At 45.2% G+C, this 13883-nt stretch overlaps 1 long non-coding RNA gene across 3 annotated transcripts in view; it reads right to left on the bottom strand.

Moving 5' to 3' along the window:
- The window catches only part of LOC122464167, a 119331-nt gene extending 105695 nt beyond the window's left edge, over positions 1 to 13636 (bottom strand). Inside the window, exon 1 of one of the 3 annotated variants that reach the window (XR_006288090.1) lies at positions 13054 to 13636. This is a non-coding gene — a long non-coding RNA (uncharacterized LOC122464167). The remainder of the gene's footprint in view (positions 1 to 13053) is intronic. The other 2 variants (XR_006288092.1, XR_006288091.1) reach the window with 2 other exon arrangements.
- Between the last annotated feature and the right edge of the window lie 247 nt (positions 13637 to 13883).

Below are 13883 nucleotides of genomic sequence, written 5' to 3'. Positions count from 1 at the left end.
TGCTGAAATATGCCTTAAATCCTTTAGGGCTAACCCAGCTTAATCCTGGGGATCTCTTGCTTGTGTTTAGGAATCTTTGCCCCTTAGAATCTAAACAGCATAAAAAAAAATACCCCAATTCCTTTTGGTCAGGGATTTTTACCTTCCTAGAGTCCAAGCTGATGGGATGAGTGCTCCTGCATACCTCCCCCCCTCACCCCCTGCCCTCTTTGTAGGTGCTCCAGGAGCAATCAACAAAGTCCTTGTTCTTTGATCGTTTACAATGGCCCATTTGGATTCAATAGACCTTCATTGCCACAGATAACCTACCTCATGGGTGCAAACCAGTATTGGTGAGGTTTCTTCCCTGACTGGATTTACAGCTCCAGAACAAACACTTAAATATTACCTTATAGCATGGTTTAGAGATATAAATGAGATTATGAAATGCTTGTAAACTACTGGATGCATTAAAGTCTAAACACATTGTTACAAGCCTAATACTTATTTTAGTAACAACACACAGGTGAGTCAGACTGGTTTCCAGCTATGCATTTGATAGTGTTCACTTGAGGCCTAGAGACTTTGGCATGAGTTGGACCTGGTCTACCAGCATTGCACACCCTACCTCCAAAAAGGCATAGCAGAAATAGAGGGGGTTCAGAGACTGATGACATGGAAAGACTTCTCTATGCAGCAGAGACATGGAAGTAGTATTCAGAATAAAGAATGAGATAGGAGCACTAATTTTGCCTTTTCTTTTGCATAACACGAGAACAAGGAAAATGCTACTTATAATCCATGGAACTCACTGCCATTAGATATCACTGAGGCCAAGAGCTTAGTTGGATTAAAAAAGGAATTAGACGTGTATATGGATAATGAAAACATCCACAGCTACAGGAGATGTGATTCATTGTTATAAAGGGATATGCTTCAGGGCCTAGGCCAGCCAGTAGCTGATGGGGAGGTTTGGGAAGAAGATTCCCATGTGGGAAGGTTATTCATAAGTACCTATTACAGAGTTCCTTGCACCTTCCTCTGAAGTCATATTTAATGGCCATGTATTCAAAAGTTATTTTACAAGAGCACAGAATACTCTAAGGTTTAGTACAATGTACCATAGACAGTATTGCTGAAAATCAGAGGGGTCCAAATTCTGTGCTCAGGGACTCCAGTGCAACCCCAAAGAGTTTTCTAGTTGTGCGATAGAACAGTGGAAACAGAGAACTTGGCCCATAAAACTCTAATCTTGTCATGACTGCTCAGTAAAACGTTCTACAAAAACTTTACTAGAAAAAATGAGGACTCCCCGCAGAACACATTTTAGGAGGGAAAATGAAGGCTCTTCAGGAATGTTTCACTAATGGCAGTTGATCCAATACATCTGTAATTCCTTATGTAAAAAAATAACAGTGTTCTCTCGTACTAGCCTAAATACAGCTGCAAGTAATGTTACTACAGCAATGACCCCCCAATATACTGAAGAGTCTATGTAACCCCCCTGTTGCAATACCCACAATTATTATGGACTGAATTTGACTGTCAGTTACACCCATGCAACACTCTGACTGTGAGGGGTGTTGCATCTGAGCCCAGTCTGACGTTCTTCTGCCCTCACCTACACCCAGGCATTCCCCCACTCCGCCATCTCTGCTGCTCAAAGAGCACAAGTAGTATTGCTCACTGGCGCAGTAGCTCAGGGAGTTACCTTAAATGACTACTAGACTTAGGAGACTGTACAGGAGTTTAATTCATAGCCTGACTTCACCGGCTAGAACCATAGGAGTGAGTGTAAAGCTCTGCTATATGAAGGGGTCCATATTGACAAAGCAGATGCTCTACAAAAGCAACATGGGGGCATATGGGAGAGAAAGCCCAGCCAAAGCCTGAGCCTCCTATACCAGAGCAACTTTCTGTAAGCTGCTATGCCACGTGGGACTAGGGTGACCAGATGTCTGAATTTTATAGGCAGTCCTGATATCTGGGGCTTTGTCTTATAGAGGCACCTATGCCCCCACCCCAGTTTTTCACACTTGCCATCTGGTCACAGTGTTGGAGAAATACTGACCACCACTTGAGGATAGTGCATGTAGGAGGTGGTGGTCACAGAGGAGACAGGGATAGATATATAACCCTTCTGCCAGGCCAAGTTGATAGCAGCAAGGGCCGGGTTCAGTACACAGGGGTTCCCTCTCATCAAAGCAAATGCAAAACTGGCTCGAGCCCCCACCCAGTGACCTGGGAAAATCTTACACACCCCCTGGGCGCCTCAAAGAGGCAATACTTCCCCTCTCGCAAGCACAGAGTCTCGGTGTAGCAGAGAATCTTTAATAACATGAGGTAAACGACATCAGCATTAAATTGGGGAAACACCACAACTAGTGTTCATTAACCAAATCGTGAGCAAAGACCCACCCCAGCAAATTGGGCCACATCCTTTCCCTAGGGTTCTTGAGTCCCAGAACCCAAACATCTCTTGAGTCCAGCAATCCACAAATCACCCAAAGTCCAGCCCCAGAGTTCAAAAGTTCATCTGCAGAGTGTTACTCCCCAGTCTGGCTAAAAATGTGCCTGTGTGGGGCGTGGAAAGAGGTAAGGGGCACCTTACGTGACCTGAAGCTGACTGCCCCACAGGGCTCCACTCCTCTCTGCTCTCTCAAGAACGGCTCTGCTCTGCACAGCTCAGCTCGCCGTCTCACGAACACTGCCCCATCTCACAAACAGCTCCACTCCGAATGGCTCCGCTCTGCACAGCTCACCGTCTCACAAATGCTCCGCCAGCCTAGCCATGAACAGCACCACTGCACTGTAGATCTTCCGGCTCCCCACTACTTGACACAGTGCTCAGTGATTTCAGCTCTCAGTAGTGGGAGCCTTAATGCTCGTGCACCATAAGGCCAGAGTGAATTCAGCACAGTACCTCTGGCAAGACTTTTAATAGACCCAAATTTAGCTCTGACATTCCACAGTGGAGAGAGACAGAGGTGCAATTGGTGTTTCAGGCCCTCACAAAGGGGCCCACACCACCAGGTACTAATACCTGTCTCAAGCCTCTCTCCATTCACAGAGTTTTGGAACCCATGTCCCTTGACTAGCGAGTGCTACTTAGTTGATGGTGAGTTCCTCCATCATAACAAAAGGCCAAGTACAGTTCCAAGCACAGTTCCCATAATCAGGGTAATAACAATTTATTCTTCCTGTCCCAATAACAGAGACACTGGGGATCCCACAACAGCCAAAGTGACCATTTGGGCAGCTATGGCCACATTCTAGGCCGGGTGGGTGTGCCTATGCAAATGATATCGGCCCCTGAAGTTCTTTTCCACAACTTGCCACACCTCACCACCAGATGTCAGGGTGGAGCTCATCCTGACTCTGCTTATAGATACATCAGTAGAACACCATCCACCCAGTGCCAGCTGATTCTGGCACAGTTAAATGATGTTGGCTGGAAAGTGTTAGTTCCAGTCTGAGCTGCTGCACAAAGGGAAGAGCAGAAAAGAGACACTCTTAGTGCAACCTAGACTCCTGTTAGTGCCTGAAGGCAAGAGCTGGCAACATGCAGTTTTTATAAAGTGGGGGAAATTATAATGTTCCATTAAGCCTTCAGAGTCTGGCATCAACTCAAGACTTTCTCTAACCTCTCCCAGTGAAACAGCAGCCCCTCCCCTTTTTTTAAATGGAAGGAAAACAAATGAACGTAGTGCTAGAGAAGTCTCCCTGTTATCCAAAGACCAGATGCAGCAGTGGCTGCACCCGTGCCAATCCATAACAACTGCTCTATATAACACCTAAGGCGTGGGGACAAGAGGTTAGAATCATTCTCCAGGACCTAGTCAATCTTTGGCCTCTTTGTGGTAAGCTGCCATGGTGATTCTGTGAGGGGGGCAATTATCTACTAGGTAACACACTGAGATCCACCAGCTTGTTCCAGTGAAACCACTGAATGACGTGATGTAAATGAGGGTACTGGACAACTTGGTAACAGATGCAGTTCAAAGCGGACAAGTTTGAGGTAAAGCCCAATAGAAGGAACAATCTCTCTCACGCACACACCTTCTAAATTAATTGTACATTTTCAAGAAGCAGGGTCCTTTCGGACAGCGCAGTAGAGATTTTTGATCAATGTCCATTGTTAGTCAAAAGAGTAAACCAAGGACCAAATGCTACTTATTTACACCCATACTGCCCCATTGATATCAACCAGAAGTTGGCCCAATATCTTTAAGAAAATACAGACTATGAAAAATACAGCTTTATATACATGGATGTTAGACCCCTGTTTTTAATGCACCTGCATAAAGAAGCCAAGATACATTGCAGGGACTGAGGGATGAGATGAGACAGAGAGGAGAAAGCAAAGGGGACTAACAGATGTGGCACAGGTGAGCTATTGGTTATTTCCCCTTTGCCTGCCTATGTGCAGGTCATATCTCACTGATGCTGATTAAAGAAGTTAAGAACAGAAATAGAAATAAACTCTACCAGGGTCTGTCAGGGCTCAATGTAGGCTGAGTGCTGGGACACTGGAATGTGCAGACCCAGCTCCAAACACTGATGTCCACTAAGGGGATGGGGGGGGTGATGAGGCAGAATCTGAGGTGACTGTCCCCAGTTTGTAAATGAGCACAGTATTGGCTCTCTCCACCCTGAAGCACTTTCCTGTTCTTTTCAAGCCCTACTGGTCGGATGTGCGCTGCATTTTAGGCTGAAAATACTTCTTCTGGGCTTCATTTCTATCATCCGATCATTTCTGAGGTCTTGGGTTTGGCGAGAGCACCACCCCAGTGACACTTAGACTCTGCTGCAGCAGCACTCTGGGCCCACTGCTGTCAGCGCAGAAAAGCAGCACTACCCCATCGGAGAGATCAGTCCATTTCGCCCCGGTCTCCACTCCACTACCTAGTGTTAACACACCTCCCTGCCTCCCCAAAGGAAGAGTGAGTGTTATCAGAATGTTCTGTACAAATGAATTATACTGCATCGCTGAGGAAGAATTGTTGTGCAAGCAGCTGCTAATTGCATGACTGCGTCCAGGCCAGGACTTGGTCATATAGTTTAAATAGGGTGACCACCCATACTGAATTGGGCAAGACAGTCCTGAAATGCAGAGTCCTTCGAGTCCTGGCCTGAATAACTGCACGATACCATTTGTCCCGGATTCCTTGTGGCACCACTCCGTGCCTCCCTGAGGCTCAGTGGCTGTGCCAACCTCTTCCCAGTGGGGGGTGGGAGGGAGGAAGGGCGGGCGCTGAAGTGGGCCTCAGCTCCCTGCTTGCCACGAGGCCCCACCACCTGCTCCTCCTTTCTCTCCTGAGGCCCTGCCCCCCCGGACCAGGCCAAAAGCCAGAGCTGGGCAGTAGTAAGAGCCACCCAGGGAGCCCAGGCCTCTGTAGGAAGCCCCAGATTCTCCACCTGCCCTGGGCAGTACCCCCCTGGTTGGGGGGCAGGGACATGACCTAGGGGCTGCTCTCAGGCACCCCGGCCACCAGCCTATGGCAGGTGGAAGGTCCAAAGCTCCCTGGGTGGCTCCAGCTTTCGGCCTAGCCAGGGCTCCTGCTTGTGTCCCACTTTTGCCTTTTGAAAAGGCCAGAAGTGGCCATCAGATCATCTAGTATGACCTGCTTAATATCACAAGCTACCAACAACAGAAATCAGACCATAACTATCACAGCCCACAGGAGACTAGACTATTATGTGCCACAGGCAGAGAATAGGAGGGACCAGGGTGTACAAGTGCCCAAGGCCCCTGCAACGCAGGAATATGATTAAGTGGGATATACCCAGATAATCCTGGAAAGTGACCTGCATCCACACACTGCAGAGGAAAGCAAAAAACCCTAGGTCCCTGCCAATCTAACCTGGGAGGAAATTCCTTCCTGATCTCACAGGAGAGCCTATTTGGTAACAGTGGGCAGCACAGATGGTACAGAAGCTGGAAAGCCAGAAAGAATCACAGGGTCGGTGTCTAAAATCCTCTTTATATTCCTCATAGCCCAGTCCTCTTTTCTCTGGACACTAGAGTGACAAATGAGGCACTCCCCCGTTGTCACTTTAAGTCCTATATCTACAGCTTCACATGAACAATGCCTCAAAGAAGTTTGTTAGAGCTGAAAGTACTGGAAATGAAAGAGAGCAAAACAATATCTTAGCTACCTAGCAGCCTAGTCCCAGACCCACAGTCCAGTCAATGAGTTTAGCCATACTCTTCCCCCCTACCGCCGCATGCGCACGTGCACACACACACACGAGAGTAGGTTTTCCCAGCAAAAAAGTCCCTTTGTCTTTGTTCAGCCTATTTGATTTTACAACTAGAATAAAACAAAGAAGAGTTGGAGATTCTGGACAATTAAAAACATGAAGTTATGGGAGTTGCTTTGAAGTGTACTTGATTTTTTTATGGCAAATTTAATAGAGCAGCATTTGGAAGCATCAGAGCACTTTACAAACATGGGATGGGAAGGAAAAATGAAGTACTGAGCCCACAGAACAAACCTCATGCCGCGAAAGATTTCAGCACAGCAGAGCAAAATAAACAAAGGCACTATATTTAGAATTGGCACATGGTTTAAAAAAAAAAAAGTCAGTCCTAGAGATGACCCCACACAGAACCCTGCATCAGATATTTGGGAAAGCGTACGGGATGGCAGTGTAGTCCAAACACAGGGCTGGGGGCCAAAAGCTCCCAGGTTCCCTTTCCCAACCCCTCATTTGTCTTCTCTACTCAGACTGTAAGCTCTTCATGGCAGAGGCTGTCCTTACTACATGAATGTGCAGCACTAACACAACAGGGCCCCAACTGGAGTATCGGGCAAGAATTAGCTTTATAAATTGAAGCATTACCATGTCGGGTTGAGACAGAAAAGGAGAATGAGGTGAATTGAACAACCTCAAGTAAGAGCCACCCTTGTCACGGGTCAGGGCAACCTGTATTCCCCCTCGTGGTCCAGCAAGGGCATCCAGCCTCAGGCTCTCGGCTCCTCAGCCATCATCTCTCTTGGGTGGAGACCCTCATCCCTTTCCCTCTTGACCAGGTTATTTCCAGGCTGCACAGTTCCCTGCCTGCACTGTGAATTCCCCAGCACAGTCAGGCTGCCTAAGCAGGCCTGCTTTGCCGCTTTCTCCTCTGAGACTGTAAACAATGTAATTGCCACAGTTAAGTTACCACACACGTCCTTCTAAGGAAGCAAGTTTATTCTTAAGGTTAAAGCATTAGAGAAAAACACATTAAAACGATGAAAGAACCTACACCCATGCTCATTAACTGGACAGAGCTCACCCCCACTTCAGGAAGGGCTCCAGCAGATGAACAGTCTTGAACAGAAGGTCCTGTCCATTTGTCGTATCAGCACAAAGCCCTGAGTCAGTTTTGACTCAGGCTATTTAACCAAAAATCTTTTCTTTGTCTGGGCATCCCCTCAGAATCCACTTTCAACTGGTATATATGAGTCTCTCTCCAGGTCATGGTAGCTGTCTGGAGGGGTTACAGCCTGAATGAATTTGCCTAACCAACACCACACTGTTCTTAGTTCCTGGAGGGCTCTGCTTCCTCCGTCTATGTAATTACATACAATCCCTGCCCAACAATGATACATAACTTAATTCAATAAGGCGTGTCCAAGATATTGTCCTATCTGTCACACTCTTTTCTATGCTTATGCCTCTTTATATCCCAATACACACTTTTGACCTGAGTGCCTGGACAAAATGCAGGGTCTTGTAGGTTTCTCCAGTTAGGAGGAGAGGTAGCTGGAGTCTGGTATCTTTGATGCAATTGTGTTTATTTAGAGAGGTGAACAAAGCCCTGTTTCCCTGAACACACAAGGAACCAGAACAGGAAATGGTGTCCTTGCTCATAGCATCAAACCTCTTTCAGCCAGCACTCACCTCTAAAGCTCTCTCTAGGACTTTCCCAGGGTTGTACTACCAACTGCATGTTCTGTTCAGACTTTCTCTCCCTTTCCACTTCTTCTGTCTCTCCAACCCACAAAGTCTTCCAAATTTCTGAGTGGCCCTGGGTATGCCTTTGCCTTGGAGACAAACATGTTGTTTAACCAGAATGAAGGGCAGCTCTTACAATCATCAGTTTAAGGGATTTTAACTCAGTTTATAACAATATTTTCCTCTTTATTATACAAATAAAGTTGTTTCAGTTATATGTGCCCCTGGGAGGCCATGAGAGCATATTTGTGAATGACTAGTTTATGCCAATAGTGTTTTAACACAAGGAGCCTTCGCTGCCTCAAAGTAATGTACTTCAAACAAGTTTGAAGGGGTTGGGAGTGGTTTAATTAAGGTTTAAAGGCAATTAAATTGCCAATTTAAAAGTGACAAATTATGCCCCTTGACAATACATTTGTTTAATACAATGTAAATGCTTTTGCATTCAACTACATACTTCACGACCTTGCAATTAGTCTTATCAGTAATCCCCTAACAGCGATGGTATGGTGAAAAATTATGTACAGTGGGCCAAAGCCTTAAGATTCCTTAAAAAGAAAAGGAGTACTAGTGGCACCTTAGAGACTAACCAATTGATTTGAGCATAAGCTTTCGTGAGCTACAGCTCACTTCATCAGTAATTTTTTCCCCCCACAACCCCTTACTCAGGACCATGAGAGAAAGAGAAGGACCAAAGAATTTGACTGATTTTTAACAGACAACGTATTCATATAACAGACCCTGAAGAGACACTTTGCTGCTCTTAAAATGTACTTTAGCTTCAGGGATAATTGAAATTGAGGACAGTTGTATTCTTTTGTTTATACTATTATTTTCTAGATCTCTGCTGTCTCTTCTAGTGATCGGAGAGAATCTGGGTCTGATTTATAGTTTCAAGGTTACAAGTCCATTTCCTTCAAAGTTGGCTTGTTCCTTAGATCTCAGTGAATCTAGAATGCAAGCCAAGTTTGAACGAAATCCGTTCAGCCAGTTCTGAATTATAAATACATAACATTTCTGATGAGGAACAGCTGGGTAAGTAGTTTGTTACTTGTTTATTTTTGTTACATTTGTACTCTCAGAAAACTCAAAAGTGGCTGAACTAATTTTGCTCATTTCAAAAATAATGACGTTCATGTCTGGCCTTATCTTCTAAAGAGAAAGTATCATCCCAAAAGGGATTTGAGAAAGTTAGAATAGAAGGGGGCAGGAGGGGGTATGAGGGTAGCAGAATGCAAGTTGGAAGCCAGCCTTAACTATACTGCACATGTAGCTCAATCATTTATAAGCACAGGAGATAAGAACAGAAAGGTCTCAGATTCAGTATTCCCTAGGTGCTATATTTCCACAAACCCTGGCAGTGCCAGCTGCAATCCTGGAGTTAAGCCTTTGCAAGCATTTCCATTACATATTTCTATCATTTCATCTAAGTGTTTTTAAAAGAGGTTTATAATTTAGCTCTATAGATTTCATTCCAGGCTGAAGTTTACAATTAAGGTCTCATCCTGGGATCTGGATTTACTACATGATTTCAGCACAGAACCATCTGGCTTTATTTAAAATGCAGATAAAGCAGTAAAAGTCGAAAGGATGTGGAACTACTTTCTTGCATGATTCCAAACCAATTTCATTCTGATTCCAACTGCAATATGTCAGGCCACTGGACCGTATTGTTGCCTGGAACCCATGTGCACTTTGGGACTAAAAATTAGCCAAAATGTTTCATTTTTTGAAACAGTCTTCTATATTGTAGCACTAATTGTTTTCCCCAATTAAAAGTTAATTCCATTCTTCTGGGTGCAGGCGGGTTCGTTTCCTAGTCCAGAACAGCACATGACACACAGCTTCACCATCATCGCTCAGGAAGTGGGCCTGTTCTCTCCGTGCTTGCCATTCCCTACTTTCCTCACTTGGTTTGCTGCAATAGGGAATTTTATCCAGTATAATTTTCAACAGGGCAAGCTCTGCTTTCATTTGCCCCTTATGCAACCACATTCATTTCAAGCAAGCTTCCCCCATGGGTGTTCCGTTCAAGGAAGCCAAACCTCTGGAGATGGCAAAGTCAGGCTAGAAATCTGGGTTGGAAGGGACCAAGCCCAGGTCTGCTCTCCAATCTTCCAAGCTTTGTTGCCATTGGATATCCATGCTGGCTTCACCCCACTACCCCATATTGATTCTATTTACAGGGAGGAGATATTTTCACCACTCTGCTCCCTCCCAAACTAACTCATCTCATCCACTCCTTCACAACTGAGTCCACTCCCCCCAGAGGGATACCGTTCTATTCACACAGCTGGCTGTAGCCCCCACTCCATTCACTCCCCCTCAACTAGCTTCCCTCAGAAGATGCTATGGGATACTTTCACCACTACCACCAGCTGGCACCATTATACAGAACTAAATTTTTCCACAAGCACAGCCCAAGCCCTTCTATACCAGCAGGTGAGCAGTATCTGTTTGCAGCATTAATCCCCAGAGCCACACATACTGGCTACCTCAAACTCCACAGTGGAGCTAAAAATGGAGGAGCCGGGAGGAGCCATGATGCTAACACAAGTAGAAGAGTAGGGAGGGGTGCGTCTGCAGGAGAGGTGGACACACATCGTCCAAACTCAGCCTTCACCAGCACTTGACACCGATATCACAGCTAACGTGCACAGTGATACTATAATTGTATGTGCTGAGTACTAGAATCACGGCACTACCATGAAATTAGTTACACTGGGCCCAATCCTGCTCTTAAAGGAGTGAATGGGATTTTTACCCCTGACTTAAATCATAGAACCATGTGAGCAGACAGGCCCCCTCTCAGCTATATATGTGTGTAAGTCCAATCCTGCAGCCCCTACTCATGCAAGTCCCATTAAAGTCAAAGGGACTATTCACTGGAGCGAGGAGTGCTACATCAGACTTTGTTTGTGAAGCACTTTGGGATTCTTGGCTAAAAGAATCCTTGCTACTGGTATATTAATGATAATACATTGCACTTATACCGTGATCTTTATCCAATTACCCTCCTTTGTAAATTGAGCTATCATTTTAATGATGAAGAAATTGAGGCACAGTGGAGTGACGCAGCAAGCCAGTGGCAGAACTGTGTACAGACAGAACTCAGGTCTCTTGATTACCAATTTTGTGTTCTAACCACTAGACAATGCTACCTTCCTATTTAAAAAAATGAAAGTTATCATCATCTCCTCAGTAGAACTATCACAGGTCAAGCAGTGTTTCAGTTACAAAAAGAGAAAGGACATCTAGTTCTCAAGAAGCTGCTATTCACACACAACAAATTAGTGACTGGTTCTAACTCTTCAAAGGGTTCAAAACCTCCTTCCATCACCCAGTCCAAAACAAAAAAGCAGTGTTTCTATAACAAGAAAAGTCCTGACTCAGCAGGGCTTCCTCAGTGCAAAAACAAAAACAAACACACAAACCAGCCCCAAAACCAACACAAAAACAAAACAAGAAAACTCCACAACAACTACATTGAGAGCTTGTAATAGCATGACGTACAATATCATGCACTAGATAATATGAATTATACCAAGGGGATCTGGTCAGCATGTAGGTCTGTATGGGCCTTGAGATGAGATTTCTAGCTAACTCAGACACAGCTGTTTACAGGTTTAGATACCTTCAGCTTCAGTTTTAATTTGACCAGCCTGAATGATTGCAGAGATCTAATTAGAGAATGATATAAATGGAGGACAGTGGGTGATAAACCTTTTTAAGGTGGCTTGTCTAAGAATATTCTGGAGCGCCATCTTGCTTGTCCAACAAAAAGATGGTGTTCTCATCATTTTTATGTAGCCAGAATTAGGGTTCTGGGTGAATTAAGTTGTGCTTTATGGATGTTATGATATTTGTCCCTCCCTCAAAGATAAGATGCTAATGAGATCTGGCCAGCATCCAATAATCTTGGTGCATCAACTGACAAGCCTGGCTTCAGCCTGAGGTCAGATAAGGAGTAGGCTCTCATGTAACTTTCTAATGCACCTGTGTAATAAGTTACCCAAGTGCATGCTTCCCTCAGTACAGTACAAGACTCAATTGGCTGAGGGGAATCTGAGAAGGAGTTGAGCCAATAGCAGCTTAGCCAAGTAGCAACTTACGTGGCCAAATCTACTTCTTTCATAATTTTATTGTTGTTTGGGGTTGGGTTAAACCTCACCAGAATTGGTGGGTGTAACAGCCTCCCTTCCTTACTGATAAATGTAAGAAACAATTAAGCTTCTTTATGGAACGAGGTAGCTGAAACAGTAGCAGCCTCCACCCCAAACACAGCTATGTGTCTCCACCTAGAACAGAGGTGCACGTGGGCAGAGGGGTTTTGATGGGTATTGTTTGATAGAGGCGTGTTTCTGTATTCTGTGACAGAAAAAGGAGAAACATCAGAAAAGCTGACAACAAAGCAGCAGAAAGCCAAGGACACAGCCAGAACAGGCAGGGGGAGCGTGCCCCTAAGAAAAGCCTAAAGAGAGATATTTTGGGCTAAGTGCTGGCTGGAAAGGGGCTTAGAACTGTGAGTAAAGAAACTATCGCCTGCTGTTTGATTCTGAGGTCAGGTATTTCGTTGCTGCAATCCTGTTAAAAATGTTACAAAAAAGTGCGATAAGTGTAGCCACTACTACAATGTATGAGGCTACTGCATGCACAAGCAACTAGCAACAGTGCCTTGCTGTGACTGGCCAATGAGATTGTTATGATATCGTCATTGTCTAAGGTTCCTCAAACCCTACAGCCAGCCTTCTGGCTCTTTTTTTCATTAGATATAGGGGATTACCCATGTCATGGCCAAATTCTAACCAGGATGTTTATATTCTGCCTTTCTACGTTCTCCCTGTAGATTAAACACTATAGTAGCTTAGACCCTGATTCCAGTTTATCCAAACCATTGAAAATTTGGGGATTCAGTTGAAAGATTTCAGTTTTGTCTGATCTCTATTCTGGGGAGCAGGTTGGGTTTTGCTCGGCAAAACCTCATCAGTCTCATTTTTGTTTTGGTAAATCAAACCCAGGGATGGTTCAGATCAGGATGCCATTATAAGCACACCTCACCATAGGGAGAGGTCGGCTGTAAAGTTCCAATTGCAGACAACCTCTGTTTCTGAAATGTGTAAATCCACTCACCGCCACGTACCCCTCAGGGCATTGCAGTTCTCTCACTAGGCTAGCATCACCTACCGACGAGCACTCCGGTGCTATGGTGATTTCTCTGCCTGATGACTCAGCCTTCTGTTCGGGTCATCAGCTCTAGTCCACCCCTTTGGGGATGCCATTGGCCCAAACTAAAAGTTTCTTTAACAGAAGGAAGGCCTTCTACCCTGTCAGGGGCTCTTCCTTAGCCTATCCTCAGTTCAGCCTGCAGCCCCCTTGCTGGCCTCAACAAGCAGTTCTAGGGGTTTGTAGGCCCGTTCCCAGGGGCTAGTAAGGGAACCCAGTCCTATCCTTGACTCTAGATTCTAGCCTAGGCCTTGTACCAACAGCTAGGGCTACAACTTCACCTTTGCTGTAGTTATCCCTGAGCCACTTCCCATCCCTTTTCTCAAGTTCCCCTCTAAGTCTCCCACTCACTTCACTGGTTAGTCAGGGCCTTTCCCAGACCTCCCTGCCTGAAGAACTTTGTTCCCTTTCCTGCTTTAATCTTCCCCTCCACTGAGATAGGACTCTGCAAGAGCCTTCTTGCCCTCTACAGACACACCTGCAGTGTACTCAGGAATCACCAGATTCCTCTCAGGTGAGGCTCGTCAATTAATCAGGGTTGGCTTAGGCCCAGGTTTTCCAGCCCCCAGGGCAAGCCCCCTGATACGAAACTCATGTGACTTCAGCAATGGGCATTGACCTTAACCAGAACCTAACATGGACTAACCATTTTTAATTTAAGAAACTCTGCAAGGAAAAATAGTTTGATTTACAACAATTTTGAAGGTCTCTGATATCAGATGCATTCAAGTGGGAGC

The sequence above is a fragment of the Chelonia mydas genome, chromosome 1 (genome assembly GCF_015237465.2).
Source record: "Chelonia mydas isolate rCheMyd1 chromosome 1, rCheMyd1.pri.v2, whole genome shotgun sequence".
Classification (NCBI taxonomy): Eukaryota; Metazoa; Chordata; order Testudines; family Cheloniidae; genus Chelonia; species Chelonia mydas.
This window is presented reverse-complemented; position numbering and strand designations above follow the sequence as displayed.